The sequence below is a fragment of the Triturus cristatus genome, chromosome 7 (genome assembly GCF_964204655.1).
Source record: "Triturus cristatus chromosome 7, aTriCri1.1, whole genome shotgun sequence".
NCBI lineage: Eukaryota > Metazoa > Chordata > Amphibia > Caudata > Salamandridae > Triturus > Triturus cristatus.
The window spans coordinates 478,280,102-478,301,413 of NC_140590.1; positions in this window are offsets into that span (position 1 = coordinate 478,280,102).

A 21,312-nucleotide genomic window follows, 5' to 3' on the forward strand; every position below is an offset into this window, starting at 1 on the left:
ACATTACAAGAAACCACAACGATCAATGGTAAATCATGATATTTAATGGATCACTTGGGGAGGGGACAAAGTGCCTTTGGATTTAGTTAGTGTGCTATTTGAGATTTCAAGAACTAGAGAATCATTACCAGTACATAATAACCAAGGTATGCCAACATTGTAAATGTGGGAGTGAGTAGATAAGTCATGAGTATTCAAGCTTACCCAGTTAGTATAGATGGTATCCGGGGCGTGAAAAACCATCAGACTGAGTATCCAAACTAAACATGGGTTAACAGGGGCCCAAAAGTGTATCATGACGCTTGAGAGCCTCTGAACAGGTCGACTGTAGGTGAAAGATTCAGCACTTCTTGGGGCAGCTCTATATTATTAATACTTGCTGGGGGACTTGAGACAGGGGGGAATTTAGGGGAGTCCAAGATTGTCGTACAAAACCCCCACTAATCTGAACTGTAGCCAGGTCACAATTCCCCATCAGTTGTCAATTGTTATCTTCCAAGCTAGATAGAACCTGAAACCTATTCCCATGTGGCAGCTTAGCTGTGTGTTGGTAGTGGCTGTGTGGTTGTATTTCATTGAGTCTCCTGGGTTTTGGGGCTAAACGTTTGTAGAAAATATCCCAATGGAACAACATTTATATGCCCTGGCTGAGCTAGATCTGTGTTTGACTTTTCACTTTACTAAACAGTTTGATACTGTGCACACACTCATTTATTGTCGAACACACAGCACAGCCTCACTCAACTCCCTAGAGCTCGTCCTTTACCCTGACCAGAACCAGCTGCTCTAAACAATTCTTGCTCAGGTGGCTTCATGGCACTTCATTCACAGCAGGGACTTTGATGGTATAGCGCTAAAATGGATGCTAAATACACTGATCCAACTTTAGAATTTATTATTTATCTATTGAGTTTTGTATAGCACGAACTAGACCCGAAGGCATCAGAACACTTTACGGAGTTAGCACAGTAGCAATTACACAAGTTACATAAAGGGCAAATGAAAGTACATAGTAACCGTATAAAAAGTAGCATACGATAGACAGCAGGATATGTGAATGATATAGCAGCAATTACACAAAGTACATAAAAAGACTAAGTAGAAGTACCTAGTAACTGTATAAAGAAGAAGTATATACTAGACAGTAGCATATGCAAGTTATATAGTTCTGAGGTAGTTACGGTTGGGTGTTGCGAAGATGGTGAGAATAGAGAAACAGTTTTTGCCAAGGGCAATGGTACTGACATTTCAATGGAGGTTGTGGGGTAGGAGGATTAGGCCAATCTGGTCATTTAGTGGGGAGGGTTTAGGTATTTATTAATAAGAAGAAGTTTAAGTTTCTTCTTGGAGTGAGGAAATTAGTGATTGTCACGTAAATCCTAAGGCAACGAGTTCCAGATTCTGAGAGCGTTCCCAGAGAAGGAGCAGGTGTACTATTTTTCTTTCTTGAATTATGGCGGAATCAGGAATAGACTCTTGGAGCTTCAAAGAGGTCTATTTTGGCTGGCTTTTGATAGATTGTTTGCAAGGTAAACTGTTTTTTTCATGTAGAGCGCTTTGAGTGTTATTCAAGCACTTTTGAATATACATCTTGACTAGATTGGTAGCCTGTTGAGGTACTGAGAGTGGGAGTGATGTGGTCGAAGCGGCTCTTTCCCAACAGGAGTGTAGATTTCAAAGGGTTAAGTGTGTAGTTGAGGTGCCCGTGATCATTGCATGACCATGGTCCAGTTTGGAGAGGACGAAGACTTGTACCACTGTCTTTAGGTCTTCGATGGGGATGAATGTTTTTTTATTTTTTTAAGGTGTTTTAACGTGTAGAAGGCATGTTTAGCTGAGGCATTAATATACTCTTTCATAGTCAGGTTTTTGACAAGTGTAATCCTCAGAGATTTTACAGAGTTAGAGATGGATAATTTGCAGTTTAATGCAGTGAGGCCGTCAAGCAACAGGGACGGACTTTTTTTTGGGTGGATGCATAGGAGTTTGGTTTTGCAAGGATTAAGCTTACGATGGTTGTTGGACAGCCAGGATTGAACCATGGAGGGAGTGCTGTTTAATTTTTTTTAGCAGATTCCATTTTTATGTAGATTTGAGTGTCATATGATAGGCAATTCCGGCTTGTTTCAGGATCATTGCAAGGGGTTTCATTTAGTGGTTGAATAGGGAAGGAGACCCTTGCGGACCTCCTTGTAATTCTGGTGGTACTTTTGAGAGGGAGTGGTTTAATTTGATTTACTATGAGCATTCATTCAGGAAGGAAGCAAACCACTGAAGGACAGTGTCATTGATACCTGCACGTAGTGCGAGGATGTTAAGGAGGATGTCAAGGTTGACAGTGTCAAAGGCCGTTGAGAGGTCCAGGAGGACTTGGACTAAGAGGCAGGCCTGGCTTTCGTCAAGAGATCTGAGTAGGTCATCTACAATGTTCAGTATTGCAGTCTCTGTGCTGCAGCCTTTCCTGAACCCTGATTGGAAGGTGTTGTGCAGGTTGTATTTTTCAAAGTAGTTTTTGAAATGAGCCATCATAGATTTTTCCATGATTTGGCCAGGAGGGGGAGGTTGGTTGGGAGAATTACTGTGCAGCATGAAAAGGGACACCTGGATGACCTTATTACAGTTCCTCATGACTTGAAGACACATCCTTTGCAGGCGTGATCTACTGAGAATGGTTGGCAGCGCCTTGGGCTTGCCTGTTGCATGACAAAATGTTGCTTTAATGGACATGCTGTAAAGGCTCTTTTCGGTGCCCGTGCTGGACGAGAGCCAGTTGCTTTAGTACGTACTCTAGCACATGCCTGGCAGGCTTCAAAGCACTCACATATTCTTTTTCTTTTTTGTGGCTCTATAAGCTACAAAAATGGGCCAACTTTGATATAAAGTTATAAATGGGTAGTAACATTGCAAAAATGCATTACAAAAAGGGGTTTAAAAGTTAATAAGTACAAACATAACAGAAAAAAAGTACCTGGCAGACACTTCCAAGGGTTAATGCACTTTGCTAGTGTCAGGCTAGGGTGAGGATACACACATACTTGCACCGCCCTACAGAATCGGCGATTTAAAGACACATACACACACACACACACACACACACACACATACACACACACACACACACACGCACACATACACACACACACACACACACACACGCACACACACTTCCCCCATGACCTATCCACCACCACTTACCGGCTCGGTGAGGAGGGATGATGTGGTGATGGCTGGTCACAGCAGGTCACCGTCATGCTCTAATCAGTGGAGGCCAGGCAGGCAGGTGCCAGTGCCTACAGTTCTGCTTGGCCTACCGTGCTTGCTCTCTGCAATGCTGCCACTGCCATGCTCATGGCGCTGAGCAATTAGAGTGGTAGCAGTTTTTATACAGTGTCAGTGCAGAGCAGCACATGCGCACTGAGTTTTGACAGTGACTGCAGTTTTTGGTGGGGCCAGGCCACAAGCATGTAAAGACAGTATTATACACCGCTTCAACTGGTTTCAGTTCAGTGCAAACTGATACAAACAGTATGCTAAGCACTTTTAAATTGCGCCACGACATTCTAAAGTTTGTACATAACTTTGCCAGCCTGCTCCCTCCCAGCACAGCCATCAGCTGTCCTCCATAACAATTTACCAATGGAATTAGAAAATGATGATGTGCCTTGGTGAAAGGCAGGTATGCACTGCTGACATTACTATTGTGATGCAGTCATCATTTCTGGATCTGGGTAGGTCAGCCATACCAGGCAGACATCAAAAGGAGTACAGATACATTCATTTTTAATAATTACTGGGTCCAATGCCCAGGGACGGAGAATTCAGTAGACATGGCCCTGTGAAATAAGTGCTGATGCTGAGCACTGGAAAGAACTGACACAAATTAAACACTGGTTTGGACCCATGTGCTACTTTTTTCTCAGTCATATTAACAATAGCAGTGGTAACATTTTCCAATATTCATTATGGGAGGGCAGGATCAAGTAAGATGTAGCAAGTCCTTCTCCTCTGCAGCATTATGGGCGCAGCACAAGTCAGTCTGAAGACCTCTTTGCATGAAGCCGTAAGGTGTGTGCTAAATTCAGTGAAGACATTTTTAATGAATGAGACACAGACTGCTCCAGGGTTAGAGGGTTCAATGATGGAATATCGAGGCCCAAAATACCGATACACAAATATATTCAAAAATGAATCTTGTGAACAAAAATATGGCCTTTCAATACTTATCTAACAAAACAACAATTATGAAGAACAAAAATATTGCTGTTAACAATAGTTTTTTACTAATATTGAATACAAAAATATAAATTGCAAAAATATTGTTCCCTATAAACAAACATATAAATTGTCGAAAATATCGCATCACACAATGACAACAGCAATATTGCTAAAATAAGTACATTTTTAATGACTCATCATAAAAATAATGACATTATACATTAAAGAAAAAATTAAACCAAACAATAAACAACATATACACATATTTTAACAATAGAATATTTACATTACATTACCAAATAAATATAAATAAACCCAAGAAAATATAACTCAATAAATAACTTCAATAAAATAAATATGTATAATCAATACCTTTATACCACAATTTATATATATATATATATATATATATATACATATGTTTATACATATATTAAACCAGTCCTTAATGATGCATCACTCAACAATAATCCACAAGTCTCCTCTGCTGTTCAATAGTTTATTCAGGATATACACGAATATCCCAACATGTTTCTGAGACATCAGTCTCCTTGCTCACAGGTCAGGAAGCAGACACCATGCTTGCCACTTATACCTTTCACTGATTTGCAATTCACAGAGAGAGAGGACACAGTGCTCATAATACATTAGAGAGGGTCTGCAAGCATGGGCACCATTTCCACATAAGAGTGATCAAAGCCATAACACAATGAAAAGAAAGCAAGCTACCCATTGAGTTTCGATTAGAAAATAAATGCCGTACCATTTTGAGTGACATCTCACAATAAATACTGTAAATGCAAATTAATCACTTATCAATCTTGTGGTATGAAGAAATGGCAACTCCTAATTCATGCTGACATGTCTGGTGGCATCTGCCTACTGCACTTGCTCATAATTTCATGAGACCTAATGCCCATTGCGTGAACCATTTAGATATTCACATAGGCATTATTTTTACCCAAAAGCTTTTAATCCCTCATGTCCCTTGTGTTTAAAACTGGACGTGATTCTGACCTTTCATATACATAGGGTATGAAACTTAACACGCTAGGCAAAGGAGTCTCAGAAGCTATGAGGAGCTACGGAATGCCGCCCCAGTGGTTGTGCATCAACTTCCAATTTTCCAGCCCAACATTTGGTATGCAGTTATAACTAAAGAATTACACTTTTGTCTTGTTTGGAGTGATCTAATTGTGGATTTAAGACACAGTTAAAATCCCCTTTAATAATCAAAGGTATATGTGCAAATCTGGTCAGGATGACAGTGAGATGGGCCAAGAAGGCTTGCTGTGCTACATCCGGCGCATACATACGGGCTAATAAAGGGGGCCTGCCATCTAACTGTCACTCCACCAGAACACTTCGCACTTCAGGGTCTATTTCCATGGCCATGCATCGAAAGGGAAACGCAGGCCTAACCCATATAAAAAGCCTGAATTTCAAGTGCTGTAACATTGACCACACCAACGTTCCTGGACACGTGCTCCTGCTGCATTATGGGTTTCTTGGAGAAAAGCTATCTGGGCTTCATGCCTTCCAATATATTTTTGGACTGTGTGACGCTTGTTTGCTGTCCCCATACCTTGGACATTCCACGTTAAGATATGCAGCCTGGCCATAATACAATGTGTAGGCAAGGGAGGGGAGACACCCACCAGTGGAGAGAGGGGCCCCTCAAAATTCTGGTGGGTGGTAGCATGTGAGACAGGCAATACTCAGGCTGGGCAAATGCATATTATGTGACCTTGCAAACAAGTAAACTAGAACCACTTACTCCCAACCCAGGGAGGTCAAGAAAACTCCAACTGTCCAAACAATTAACAAACTGACCCACAGGTGGGATTATCCCACTGGCATATTTTAATGCAAAACTACGCCTAAGGAGAGGGTCTGGGGGGCAGTTGGCATACCGCCACCACATACAGTAAGTCCGAAAATCAGTTCACCATCAAGGTGGGTCACTGACCCATTGCGGTTTAGTGATAGTCAGGAATATAAGAATCTGCTCACCCAGTCCCAGGCATCAGCTGTCTCAGTGAAGAAATAGCTGGTGTTGTTCACCATTATCTTCAATTTTGCTGGGGAGAGTAGCGAGTAAGTCAGTCCTGCCTGCCTCAAGCTTTTCTTTACTCCCAGGAAGGAGGCCCTACGTCACTAGTTAGCCAGAGTGTAATTTGGGAATAAGAATATACACACATTGTCATAGAGCATTGGCTCTGTGGTCCCACTGCTCCTGGATTGGCCTTTATAACCCTTTAGTTCTTAAGACTGGCGACCACTGGTCTGGGAACAGCTCATGGTGGCAGTCGCCGCGCGGGCACTTGATGGGTGCTCCACAAGGCCCAGATCTCTGTACTGGGGTGAATGTATGACATTGTTCTGCACTCTGTCCATCAATTGTTATTTTTGCATTTGTCACCCCGAGTGGGACGGGCATGTCCAGATGTGTGTCCCGTGCTCTCCGTGCCACTGGAGACAAGCTACACTGGCTGATGAGGGGTGAAACCCCTAAACTGGTCCAAGAATGCTTGGTTCCAGTCCAGGGAGGACCTGGCCTGGCAGGTTTAGTTGGACTGTTCCCATTGGGCGCAGGGTGAAGACTTGTTTGCTTATGGCTGAGTTCAAACCGGAATTGCATGTGGAGCCAGAAAACGATGGATTGAGGCCCAGATCTCTGTACTAGGGTGAATGTATGACATTGTTCTGCATTCCATCCATCAATTGTTCTTTTTACATTTGCCACAAGGTATTGAGCTTATAGTTTCATGGCCACCCTGTTTGCGCCAGCCATGTTCCACAAAATAGCACATGGTTGGACCCTTCCTCTCCTGGGGATGCCTGCGAAATTACAAATGAGAGAACACCCTCTGATGATAGCACTGGCGCTATATGTGCACCAGCGCTATCTGTAGTACATAAGGGGCTGCACACTTGTCTGTTGCCCTTTCTGTAATGCAAAAGTGCCCTGGCGCAAACACACGTTGCTACCCCAGGGCACTTTGTATAATATGGCCCTAGGAATAATTTGTTTTTCTAAGTAAAATCCATGACATAGGTACACGTGGCAACTGTGGGTGCATAAGGTGGAAGCATATTTCACAGAATTTAAATTTAAATTGTATTGCAGTCGATTTATCAGTCTTGTCAAGAAAATGTCTATAAATGATAAAGGAAAAATGTAGTGTATGACATGCAAAATGCATAACATAAATGGAAATTATATTTTCAGATTACAGCATAAAAATTATTGCATGACACAGCTTTTATGTTTGAGAATGTATGGAGGAAGGTGACATGAAACTGGTGTTTTGGATATGAAGTAAGGTGGTGAGGCATTGTTTTCCTGACCTGTCATTTGGGTCGTGTTTTTCCAGAAACCTGGGGCAATAATCCCTTCTTCTCTCTTCAATCTGCACTCATCTTTCAGCTGCAGACCAGTATTCAATACCTGTATAGAACATGTATTTAATTGGCTACTTATTCATGGCAACGAGTTAGTTGTACTTCCAGGTTATAGGGCACAGAGTAACAGAAGGGGAGTTTACAGAAACGTTTGGGGCAAAATTTTACTTGCTTGAGTGTATTGCCTGCATTCCTGAGGCTGGAGGGTGCAGACCCACAAATTGGAACGTGGGAGGATGGAGACTGGGATACCCTTGGAAATTTTATGAGAACCTTTTACCAAGGGGTTGCTCTTCCTGGACACTACTATTTGATAGTTAGTAGGGAAGAAGTCTGCCCGGAGATTCTATTGTTAAAGGTGAGGATGTTTCAAGGCTCGGCCTGCCTTTTTGTATGTCCTTATTGCTATGTCAGAAAAGTGCATGATGGATGCCCATAACTACGTGTTGTGAGAGATATTACCTTTCAGAAAGGCTTGACCATGTAGTATCTGCAGTTTTGCCTGCACTACAGCCAAAGAAGACATCAAAAAAGGAACACCTCAAACCAGTACCAGGACCTTAGGTACTACATCCACGTCCTGTCTGGAAAATGAGTATAATGGTTGTGTCCAAATAACGTTTATGTAGTTTCCAGTTCCTCTTGACCATGAAAGAGAATGTTTTGCAGGGTACTCACAGAGGTACTGTGATGCAGTGCTGGTATCTGCATGTCAGCCAGTCTCGCAGAGGTGAGTGTATATCACGCAAAGTCTTTAATACTAGATGGAGAAGCTGTGGTTCTGCCTAGCACCAAGAAGACTGAATGACTGCTCGGGGAGGGAAGGAGAGAGCCTAGGCCTAGCCATACTGGAGGAGAGGCTGTCCAGGAGGAGAAGACCAGCTATGTTCCCAGCTGTGGAGTGTCCAAAAGAGGCCGAATGACACTGGAAGCCAAGCCTGTACTTTCTGAAGTTGTGTGATGTCAACCGTTTCCCTGTGCGATTAATGTGTGAAATCACATCAAGAAACTACAAGACAGCCAACAGTGTGCTATACAGCACTCTTGCAGCGTTCTTGAGGTGCGTGTCCAGGTGCTGCTGAATTTGTGGTACATCCTATGAGAGCCATCATCGCTGCTGTAGTGATACATGGAGTCTGAAACTGCTAAAGCCATATATTCACCAACCCGAGTTATCATGCTGTTCATTTGAGTGGCCTTATGGATGTGTGAGTCCGGGGGCGTGGCAAAGACCACCAACATGATGGCTGCATCTTAGTGAAGCTCAGGATCCGGCGGTCTCGGATATGCTGCTCGCCACTGCGTTATACTAACGCTGGTGTCCCCACTGCATACTGGGAGTGTTGTGGTTTGAGGAGACGCAGGGGCGATGCCCTCATGCACCACTGTTATCTGAAGCTGAGGGGAATCAGGAGTGTTGCGGTGCCACCGACATTGCCTCAGAGGCCCTGCTGCAACAGGCCGAGATCGCTCGATCTTGTGGGTTGCCAACCCGCCCCCTTCCTCCTCCTCCATGTGTGGGCTATGGAGCGGTTGGCTCCTTCAGACTTGGCCCACGGCCCTGCTCCTGATCCCAGAGCTGTGAGGCAGAGAGCTGCTGGGAGTCCGTAGTGTGGGTGAAGTGCGGCCTGGGCGGCTGTCTGAGTGCCGCAGGCTGCGTCTCCCCTTTGCGGCTGCCTGCACAGCGTGGCTGGTGCCCTGCACATGCCCTTATACAACGCTCACGGGAGGCTGCTGCGGGTGAAGAACGGTAAGTCCAGTCTGTGAGCTTTGACCTTGTTTAACGAAGCCAAACTCCTGGCACATGTGGAGCTGTGAAAAAGGGAGGTGCTGGGCTCACTCGTCTACTTGGCAGCCCCCCAGAGACAGTAGCCTAAATCATATGCTCCATAGCAGGGAGTGCTTGAGATATAGACCATCGTCTGGACACCGGCCGGTATGGGGCTATGAAGAGACAGGGAATGCTGAGTACATTGCCCCCCACTGGCCCGGACTCCCCACTGTTTGCATATTGATCCTCTGGTCTTATGTGAGCGGATTCTGGGGGCTGATCTGCCACACTGCCTACTTACACCCAGAATTGAGGAGCTGGGGATAGAATCCCTGCCTACTGACACACTGCGTGACAGCAGTTGTGACCCACTGACATCTCTACGTACATAGACACAACACTGGGGGCCCCACATCCACCCTGGATGGTAGCTCCCCACGCATCAAGAAACTCCACGATGTTGACTAAAGCCTGTACAACAATTGTGGGGCAGGCCTAGCTGGGGGGAGGATTGAAGATGCTGAGTGCACGCCCTCTTCCTGTACCCCGGGTGTTCGCTTACTGAAGACATGACATGAGTCGTTCGGACCGCGCTTGTCACCACGGCTACCAGTCAGATTCAGAAGAGCCCTCGGGACGAGGTGGTGCCGCAGCCCCCCTATGCGACATCTCGGCTGTGATGGTCAAACTCAAGGTGTGCTTCAGAGCCATGGAGGCATGCTTCGATAGACTAACTGGCCACATGGACAGTCTGTGCGAGCGGAAGGACAGACAGTGAGCCCGGATTGGCGGCGCTGAAGAAAGGATCTCCTGGAGGATAACTCTGTGACAACGCAGAAGCGCATAGATAAAATGGAGCACCTTTTAAAATAAGTGGCAATCAAGAACGAGGACCTCGATGCCAGATCTCGTAGGAATAACATTCGTATCTCGGGAATTGTAGGAAATAACGACATGGGGCGTCCTGAGAACTTTGTTGAACAGTTGCTACTGGCCCACTTTGACTGCCCTAGTTTCTCCAATACTTCTGCAATCCAACGTGCACACTGCTCATTTGGCCCCCGACATCTGGAAGGCGCTCCACCACGATTTCCTATAGCCTGTCTGCTCAATTATAGGGACAGAGAAACAGCGCTGCGGTTGGCCCAGGAAAAGGTTCCCCTTCAATGCCAAGGTTCGAATATCCCCATCTTCCCTGATTTCACCCCAACAGTTCAGGAAGCTCGGCGGAAATACCCCTTTAGACGCCAAGGCCTATTACAAAACTATCCATGCTGGATCTCCATAGAATGACCATGCTCCTCCAGATGCTAATGGGACACGGGGTCACAGGAGCCCGCCCACCACATCTCGAAATGATAAAGGGGGGTGGTTAGCTGCTGGGTCTGATGTCTGATACCCTTGCCTCCTTGCTTGTATATACATCAGCAAATGACTCATATTGAATATCTCCTCGCTTGCGTATCCGAATTCATGTTTGCAAGCACCACATTCCAGCTTTGGCTCTTTACTTTGTAGGGACCGCCGGAGACCGAGTTGCTCCCATGCCCCCATGGTGCACACCTTTTTAGATTGTTGTGGTTTATGTTTTTCTTTCTTTCTTGAGGGACTAAATGGGATTCACAGGATAATGTTGGATCTAGTGTGGGTGAGGGGTGGCACTCTACTGTGGGACTCTTTTACTAGAGTTGAAATGTTTTTGATGTTGCACATCACATCTTAGCATTCAACACCTACACTGTTGTATGGCACAAGGCCCTTGTTCTGATGTATGATCACTTCATACTAACTCCACAACATGGTCACGTCCATCGACCTAGGTGTAGTTACCTGGAATCTACGCGGTATTTACAACCCCCGCAAAGGGAAACAGGTACTGACATATCTTAATAGATATTCCGATAAAATTGTTTTTCTTCAGGAGACCTATTTCTCCCCATGTGCTGACCATACATTTTCTAGGAACTGGAGCACACATCGATATTTCTCATGTTACAGTTCCTACTCGCGGGTACCTGTATCTTAATTCATAAAACTGTACCTTTTCTTTATCACTCCCACTACACAGACATGGCAGGCCGATATCTGCTAGTACATTGAACGCTGGGAGACAAAAGTACATTATTAGTCATATTTATGCCCCTAACATTGATGACCCTGATTTTTTAAACCTCTTTTCCCGACAGGACAGATTTGTGGTGTACCATTTTATTATTGGTGGGGATCTTAATTTACCACTTTGTTTGCACACCGATTCCGCTAGCACGCTCCCGTTTGACAAACCTAGGGCCCGAGACTTATATGCTGCATTATGCATAGCGTACTGATCACCCTACGCAATCCAGACACACCTTCTGTTCAGCGCCCCATTCCGTCTGGACTCGATTAGGCCCTTAGCTATTGTCGGCCACATCTCACTAGTGGATATCCGAGGTAACAGTGCTCCCTAGAACACTCTCAGATGACAATCCAGTATAATTGAAACTTCAGATTAAATATGGAAGTGGCCTTGAGTTCAGCTGGTGTTTCAACAGCGATTCTCCCTGGAACCAAGTGTTCCGTAGTGAGATTCACAAGTCCATTCTTTCATATTTTTAGCACAATGCAGGAACTGTGCCCTCACAGGTGACCTTGTGGGAGGCTTTTAAGGCCTTCAGCAGAGGAATGTGTATCTCCAAGCAGATGGGTATTCTTAGAGATATCTGCACGCAATTAATCAGGATTGAAACAAAACTGCAGGAGCTGGAGCATAGCGAGGAGACTGATCGAGCGCCTGGACTGACTCGATGGGCAGAACGGGAAACCGCATATCAGAGTAAACACTCCTTAGCTCGTCACTATTGTGAGGGCAAGCGACCTGGCCGCACCCTTGCTCGCATTCTACGCCCCAACATATCAGTTAATTATGTCGCAGAACTCAGAGCAGAGAATGGAGGGGCCATTATGAGCAGAGAACGTATCATGGCCACGCTCTGTACTTACTACCAAAAATTGTATTCTTCTCAGGTAACTAACTAAGGACTCTGAGACACTATCAGCATACCTAGCGGATGCTGCCATGGTATGGCTTGAGGATGGTCAGAGGAAATTCCTCACTGAGCCACTCACCATAGAGGATGGCTCAAAAGCGCCTGGCGTCGACGGACATTTTATAAATTGTATAAGCAACAACTTGCACCAAGATTGTTGGCATATACAATAAGGCCATGCAGGTTGGCACTTTACCCCCCACGCCCCGAGAGGCAGTCCTCACCTTGTTGCTGAAACGCAGAAAAGATCCTGGTAATTGTGTGTCACATCGCCCACTATCTCTGTTAAAGTGAAATAATAACATTTTGGCCAGGGTGCTAGCAACCCGAATAGCCTTGCTAATGGAGCAGCTCGTCTCCTTGGCACAGTATGGGTTTGTTCCACACCAGTCCACCTCCTTGAATCTCCGTACTGCTTTTGCCATGCTTAGTAAAATTTATCCCGCCATGCCCGCTGTAGTGGCATTTCTCGATGCAGAGAAGGCCTTCGACTCCCTCGAGTGGCCTTTTCTCTGGGCCGTGCAAGGCAAACTGGGCTTTACCCCCAGTTCATATCACTAATTATGCTACTATATTCCAATCCGACGGCCCACATTAGAGTGAACGGTGCTATATCAGATGTGTTCCTGATTCTGCGTTGTACTCGGCAAGGGTGCTCATTATCCCCCTTTTATTTATAATGGCAATAGATCCTCTAGCCCAGGTGATGCAGGAGCGCCACTTGCATCGCAGGTTCCAACTCACCCATGGGCCTTTACTAATATCACTGTATGCAGACAGCATTTTCCTGTTCATCTGCAACCCCCACCTCAATCTCCCCCTTCTTAAGCAGGAGATAGTCAGATTCAGTGTCTTCTCAGGCCTCCGTATAAATTGGGCAAAATCAGAGCTGTTCCCGTTAACGGACGCATCAGCTCCTACCCAGGCTGAGCTCCCCTTTAAATGGGCACCTGATGGAACTAAATACTCAGTCATCCACATCCATAGAGAAAAGGAGCAGGTACTTCAACGAAATTACAGGCCAGCTCTGTCAGAGCTCAATGCACAGGTGGAGCATTGGATAAAACTCCCTTTGTCAATAGCTGGGCGAGTTGCAATTATAAAAATAGTCGTCCTGCCTTGCTTTCTATAGCTCTACACTAACATCCCTATTCCCTTAATACAGTACTTTTTCAACACACTAAGAGGAACCCTTTTGCTATTGATATGAGTGGGAACCTGTCCCCGTATTTGTTGGGATACACTTACACTTCCCTTATGAGCGCGGGGGCCTATGTGCCCCTGACCTACATTTATATTATGTTAGCAGCTCAGTGCCATTACACATACCGTTAAAACCATCCTGACACTCGAATACCCTATTGACGCCCTGAAAAAGTGGTTCTTGAAAGAATCAGGCACACTCAGATTCTACCCAAGGGAATCCAACTCTACGATATGGACATACAAACGGTGTCCTTTACCTGTTGGCCATGGTGCCGTATGAGCGGCACATTGGAAGGTGGCCCCCTCCATTCCAACGCCATCCCGCTGCATGACAACCCTTGGCTCCCTTTCGCTAGGGAGAAAATAGTCCAAGGCACCCTTCATAGGTATGACCTCCCCACTATGGGGGACTTGTTCCCTGATGGGCATGTTACTCCCCTTTTGGAGGGACCATGGGATAGGGATAGTCCATACATGGACCAATTTATTTTCAGGAGACTGCGCAACAAGTTACGATCGCTCCACCCTTCCAATCCACTCCCTCCCGACGATTTTGCCCCACTGACAATCTTGACTACAGAGGGAGGACGCATGATTATTAGACTATATAGATCTAGTCTTGAACTAAAACCCGACACTACCAATAGAGTGCGTAAGGTTTGGGAGACAGAACTCTGGATGAAAATCAATGACAAAATGTGGGCATACTGCTGCACACAGATGCAGCGCATTTTTATCTGTCAACGCCGCAAATTGTTACACTTTACATTTTTACATCGATATTATATATCCCCATCCGATATTGCTAAGTTTGACTATATCAGTTCTGATGCCTGTGCTAAGTGCCAAGATGCAGAAGCTGACTATGCACATTCCACTGTACACTAGTGTAATCCAGTCTATTTCTTTAACATCCACACATATGTATGTGTGTTTTTATATACAAATATATTTATATATAGTGTTAAATAATTCGTGTAATTTATTTGCTGTACATTATATTACTTTTATACATTATATAATTTACTACTTTAAAATGTATATATATCACAACATTGATATTTTTGGATGATATTAATGTCTACAATTTTTGTTGATATTTTTGCAATCTTCATTAGTATAGGAACACAATATTGTGGCAAACAATATTTTTAACACAATATTTTTGTTATCAATATTGTTTACCACAATAATGTGTCATCGAACCCAACTTACAGGGATGTGGCCCAATGGCCCTCAGATAGGGGCCTGAGATGGTGAATACTTAGGTCTTCCTATTGAGTGCTAAATTCCATTTGATGTGTCTTGAAGCTCATTTGAGGTTGAGGTAGTTTGTTTATCAGGGCTATTGAAGGGTCCTTTTGGTAATCTGCATGTCATGATATTGCGTAAACTAAGGCTCTGGTTTAGATCTACAAGGTTTGTTTTCATCACAACAGATGATACAAGTAAACTTAGTTCAATGCACCAGTGCTTGAATGCGAAAGACAGGTTGTAGCCCTCCACAACCCAATACATTGTTGAAGTTTCTAACAGTTAGCAGCATCTGGTGCCAACATACAGTGGTGTGGCAGCGCGGGGCAAATAATAATAAAAAGCACTAATCTGTTACTTCAGCTGCAGCTCCCACTGCCTGCCGCCGCAGGTACTCCTCTCTTCCGGAAGTCCCTAGGCCAGCACAGGCTCCCAGACTCTCTACCCAATCCAGAAGCTGCTCTCATGCTGTGAGCGAAGTGCCTGGAATGGTCTGAGTGGCCTGGTTAGGTGCTCACTAGACTGGGAGCCTGTGTAATTTAATAACCAAGCTGTACAATACAGCTGGGTTGGAGAAATCTAAGTGCGTATGTCTGTTTGGCTGGCCTAATATGGTAGGCCAAAACTGACATGAAACTTACAAGTGACCTCCACTCCTACCAGTTCCTGTGCTGTCAAGAAAGGATTGCGTGGGTATGCCTAAGACTCGGCAGCATTGGCTGCCAGTGAAAACTAAAATGATAATAAAATTGTTTCATTTTTTATTCTGCAGTGGGGCGATTCTCCTCCGCTATTACAGAGGAGCCGCCACTGCCAACAGTCCCCAAACAGGAATTCAGAGACGCAGTACTAATTTGAGAGCCCAGTGTTGTTGTTTCCAATATGACACGCAATCACTCCACTAAGAAAAATGCTTTTATGGGATCACTAACAGAATATCGGAAAAAAATATTGTGTGGACAGAATCTCATGTAAAAAATATGAAGGACCAAACTATTGAGAAGGTAAATGGAAATAGGTAAGTATAGAATTACTATTCTTAACTCCATGTCTACATACTTTGATAACATATGCGATTGTAAAGGTACATATATGTGGAGTTATATATAGTTAAACTTTGCTTACCTATAGAAACCTTTTGTCATGATATTTTTGTCCTCAATATTCTTAATAGGAAGGTAAATAGAGAGGGACCTGTGTAAGACTAAAAAGTCAAAAAAATCTCCTTTTGGGACTTCAATCAACCACAACTTAGTTTCTACAAACATTTATTCAAACATTCACCGCAATGGACTCAGACATAATTCCTTAAATACCCCAACACTAATCAAGTCAAATACAACAAAAAGTAGCAGATCGTTCAGATCTTTAATTCCAAATGTTTACACATTACATTTAGGGCAACAAATAAAATGTACAAAAGCAATATAAAAGTGAACCAAATCACTTGAACTCATCAATTAAAAACAAATATATTACATAAAAAATTACCAAAATTCATACACAATAGGAAGTTTTTTTCAAAAAGAGGGAGCACACACAAGACTATTATATCTGTCTTTGTATCATGCTCAATTGTGTGAATCGAAGAATGGGACACCTGACTGTTCAAAAGATCATCATCTATTTTATCCATGTGTTCATCTGATTTAGCATAACCTAAGCGTCAAAGTGTTTTGGTGGTTAACACAGACTTTGACCACCTTCTTAAGGACCACACGATATCTCCCATACATGATTACACATATTAAAATACACCAACTGAAAGTGAGAGTTTTTCGTCTTCATTTGGCTCAATTGTCATTTGCATCCAATCTCTTGGGTTAAGCCCAAATCTTAATGAAAGGATCCATGGAGTCACAAGTGGGCCCAATTGCTTACTTTCTTGATAGATTACCCACCTAGTTGAGCTGTAAGGCTGCTGAGATATACAGTTCCTCACTGGGGAAATATAGCCCTTCCTTATGCCAATAGGACCTGTTTTTTCAATTCACAGGCTCTAGGTTCCTAGTGCCTCAGGGATTCTGTGCTGCATGTATACGTTCACATGTCATAACAGGATTTTCTATGAAGATTCTTGACACAATATTTTGTCCCAATGTAATTAAATCCCTATTATGATTAAAAAAGGGTTTATTTCAACAGGTTCAATCTGTTGCCTAGCACATGTAAAATAGGCACACAGAATATTATTACACTATTTATGCAGCACTTCAAACAGTAATAAAGTGAAAACAAAACACAAGAAGAATCCCACACCAATCTCGAAAAGTAGATTAAACTTGTGGAAAAACAACAAAAATCAGATAAGCAGAACCAGAAATATGCAATTTTAAAGGTTTTGAAGAAAAGTAGCTCTTAGAAGGAAGAAGCACTAATTGCGTTTAACCAGTCATGTAGGATGGGATCCAAGTCACAAAGCCCGACTACGATGGAGTGTGAGTCGGATACAGGACTGACTCTAGTCCGTAGTTATAAAGTATCTTGTGTCCTGGGCATAGAGATGACAAGTCCTTGCATTGGCCTGTGTGGTGTGATTGTCAAGAAGAAGTCGACGAGCACTTGAGATACTGCATCAAGATGCGCTGTGTTCCATTGTGTCAGTTCTGTTGAAGCCACCAAACAGAGCTGTGATGCGGGCAACGAGATGCTTTACATCGAGGTCAATGAAGCCGCTAGTGGTGTGAGTACTTGCGTTGAGATGCGTCACGCTGAGTCGAGATGCATCTAGCTGGGCCAATTGTTTTTTTTTTAAATACATTTTTTATTTGCATTTGTAACACAAAAAAAGAAAAACAATAACATTCAGCAAGGCAATAAGTAAACAATATGTGGTCTATAGGTCATAGTTGTTATGACCTGCCATATCGTATACAGCACATGTCGGACAAAGTCAATAGCAGTACATTACACTATTACGATATTGGTCAACAAACAGTGTCCCATGTTCAGATTATGGTTTAGTAATATGCATTGGGATCTCGGACACTTGTGCCGGAGAGGGCATAAGTACCGAGTGTGCACGTTAAAAGTCATCTAAGTCCACAGTATTTAGCCAGTCTACAAATGGCTTCCAAAAACCCGGGGGTGAGATCTCGCTGGCAGCTGTTCCCAATATGTCTCCAATTGCGCTTTACAATGTGTAACACTAGTTACCCAATTTTTTGTGGTCTGCAGTCGAGACGCTCTCCAATGAATGGCTACTTGGCGTTTTGCTATGATTAGCAACATCGCAGTTAGCCTCTTGCGTTTGGGTGGAATATCAGTGCTGTCTCCCAGCAATGCTGCCAGCGGCGTGCAAGGTAGCTTATGTCCAGTAATGGCCTGTATGCACTGCAATGTGCGTGGCCAGAAATTGGCAACCGGCCAGCAATGCCATGCCACGTGTAGGAAATTGGCTTGTATGTCCCCACATCGCCAGCAGTGATCATCAGAGCTCAAGCCCATTCGGTGCAGTTGCGTCAGAGTCCAATAAAGGCGATGTATATATTTAAAGTGGATTAATATTAGCCTATAATTAGAGGACAACAGTCTCAACTGTCCACAGATCGACTTCCATTGGTCGTCTGAAATGCTCGTTCCCGTCTCTGTATCCCATCCTGCTTTAGCCTCAGGGATGATTAGTGGGGATTTGCTCTGCATAGTATTATATATGCGGATGATCAGCTTGCGGCTGTGTTCAATCGCAAGTACGTTTTCCAGTGCGGTCAGTGTCGGGGGGGATGTGGGAATGTGTTGAACCTACTCCTGCAGGAAGAGCGCAGCTGGTAATATAGGAGCATGTCCGCTGCTGTGGGGGGAATCTGTCTGCACATCTGTTCCATCGTCAAGAAGGTGTTTGCGGGAAATAAGTCCTTGCCTTTGCATACTTTAAGCTGTGTTGCTCTCTCTCGTGCCCTGCGATCTCCCAGTGGGGGTATCTGTGGATGACTCGCTACCTGCATCGAGGGGGCGTATAGTGTGTCTAGCTTTGCTCTTTTGCGCAGTCATACCCAGGCCCAGCGTAGCACCTCCACTGTGTTAACCTCATCTCGTGGTCTTTTAAATGCTTGAAAAATGGCAGTGGCCAATGGCAGTGGTGCTGCTCTATCCATTTCTATAGCTACATGTGGCTGAAAGGGTGCAGGGTGTACCCAATAGTGTAGGAAGTGCGCCTGTGCGCTATAAGTATACAGTACAAAATCCAGTGCAGCTAGTCCCCCTTGGGATTGGGGTAGGGTAACTATCTCCCACGCTATCCTGGGTTGTTTCCCGGCCCATACTAGTTCGATCATAAGGGAACGCAGTGTTTTGAAGAAGTCTGTCGTTAGTGAGATGGGGATGTTAACAAAAAGGTATAGTAGCTTGGGCAGTATGATCATCTTGGCCAGTGCAACGCGTCCTATCAGTGAGAGGGGTCGTGTCTTCCATCGGTGTGCCCTCTCCGTGATCCAGTCAATTGTCCTGCCATAGTTTTCGGACCACAGCTCAGTCGGATCATTACTGAGCCAAATACCCAGATACAGCGTTGGTCCTGTCGCCCAGGTGATGGGGTACTCCATCTTGAAGGGGCGAGTACCGAAGGTTAAGGGGAAGATGACAGACTTGCTCCATTGTATGCGCAGCCAGGAGAGTTCCCCGTAACGGATCAGTTCCCTCGTCATGGGTGCCTGATTTTCCCTGGGGTCGGTCATATAAAGTATGATGTCGTCGGCATATAGGGAGATCGACAGGCCGCGTGATGTAAACCCTATGCTGCGGTGTGTGTGGTGTTGTCGAATAAGGGCTGTCAGTGGCTCAGTGGCGATGGCAAAAAGAAGGGGCGAAAGGGGGCAGCCCTGTCTTGCCACCCTGGTTATGTGGAAGAGTTCAGAGACCAGTCTGTTCACCCATACGCGCGCTGTGGGCATTGTGTATAATAATTGTATCTGTTTAATGAAGATGGGGCTTAGACCTATTCGGTTTAGCAGCGGAAAAAGGAAGCTCCACTACAGGGAGTCAAATGCCTTAGTGGAATCGAGCAGGGCCGCAATTGCTGGGACGTGCAGTGCTAAATAGTGCATTAAAGCAAATATTGTCCGGAGGTTGTGGGATGTAGACCGTCCCGGTATGAAACTAGGTTGGTCTGGTAAAATTATTCGGGTAAGTAAAGGTTGCATTCGGGTGGCTAAAAGTTTTGCGAATATTTTTACATCTCTATTTATTAATGAAATCGGGCAATAGGAGTCACAGTGGGTGGGGTCTTTGTCTGGTTTTAAAATCATTATGATAAGAGCTTCTCTCAATGAAGGGGGCAAATAGCCCACTTCCATAGCTTCACGGTATACCGCCAGAAGGCGAGGAGCTAGAATCTCCGCGTACTCCTTATAGAATTGGGCTGTGAAGCTGTCAGGGCCAGGGGCTTTATCTGCTGGCATTCCACCTATGGTCTGTTTGATATCCTCTACTGTAAAAGGCATCTCCATGTACTCTCGGTGGGCTCTTTCAAACCACATCAGTGCTATGGAGTCAAAATATTCATTCAGTAAGGCCTCTGTCAGGCCGATATCGGATTTATACAATTGTGCGTAGAAACTACGCATTGTAGCAAGGATAGCTGGTGGAGAGCGGACCAGTTCCCCTTCGCGTTAGATAATTCTGTTATGATTGGGGAGCCCCTGGGTTTACGTAGGAGATTGGCCAGTGTCTTGCTCGGTCTGTCCTCTTCTCCTGCTGTGGCCTGTTTTGTAGGAATTTGAGTTCCCATTCAGCCTTCTCCTGCTAGGATGTGAGCGTGCTGCGTATCTTAGCCAATATAAAGGGTGTTGGTGTTGTGCAATATTGTGCTTCTAGGTCGTGCAATTCCTTTTCAATACGGTTTAAACTATTTCTTATATCTCGGAGGACCCCAGATTGCGCTGCTATACAATGTCCCCGGATCACCACTTTAAACGCTTCCCATAAAATTGCACTCTGTCTTCAACGAGCCGGGGTTGTGTTCAAAATACTCTTGGATGTGTGTTTGAATACTCTCGCGGAATGCTGATTCTAATAGGGCATTAAAAGGGAGGCGCCACGAGGATGGCAGTTGATAAGACTGCGTGATCTGAAGTGCTAAAGCGACAGGGGCGTGATCCGACAGTGTTTTCGCATGGTGGTTAACATCTTGCACCCATACCTGTAGGTCTCTGGTTAATAGCCAAACATCTATTCTGGACCAGGCTTGTCGGTGGTGCATAATGCAGGTACTCAATGTGGGGTGGAGTGCCCACCAGGGGTCAGATAGGTCATAATCTTGTATTATACTGTGTAATGTTGCTGTCACGTGTGGGTGATGGGCGCGCACTGTTCCTTCCCTATCCATGTAAGGGAGAGCGTGATGTTGAAGTCCCTGCCCCATAGTAGAGCGGCGTCTCCCATAGACTGGATCTTGTGCCAGAGGTGTTGAAAAAAAGTGAGATTGTCTATATTAGG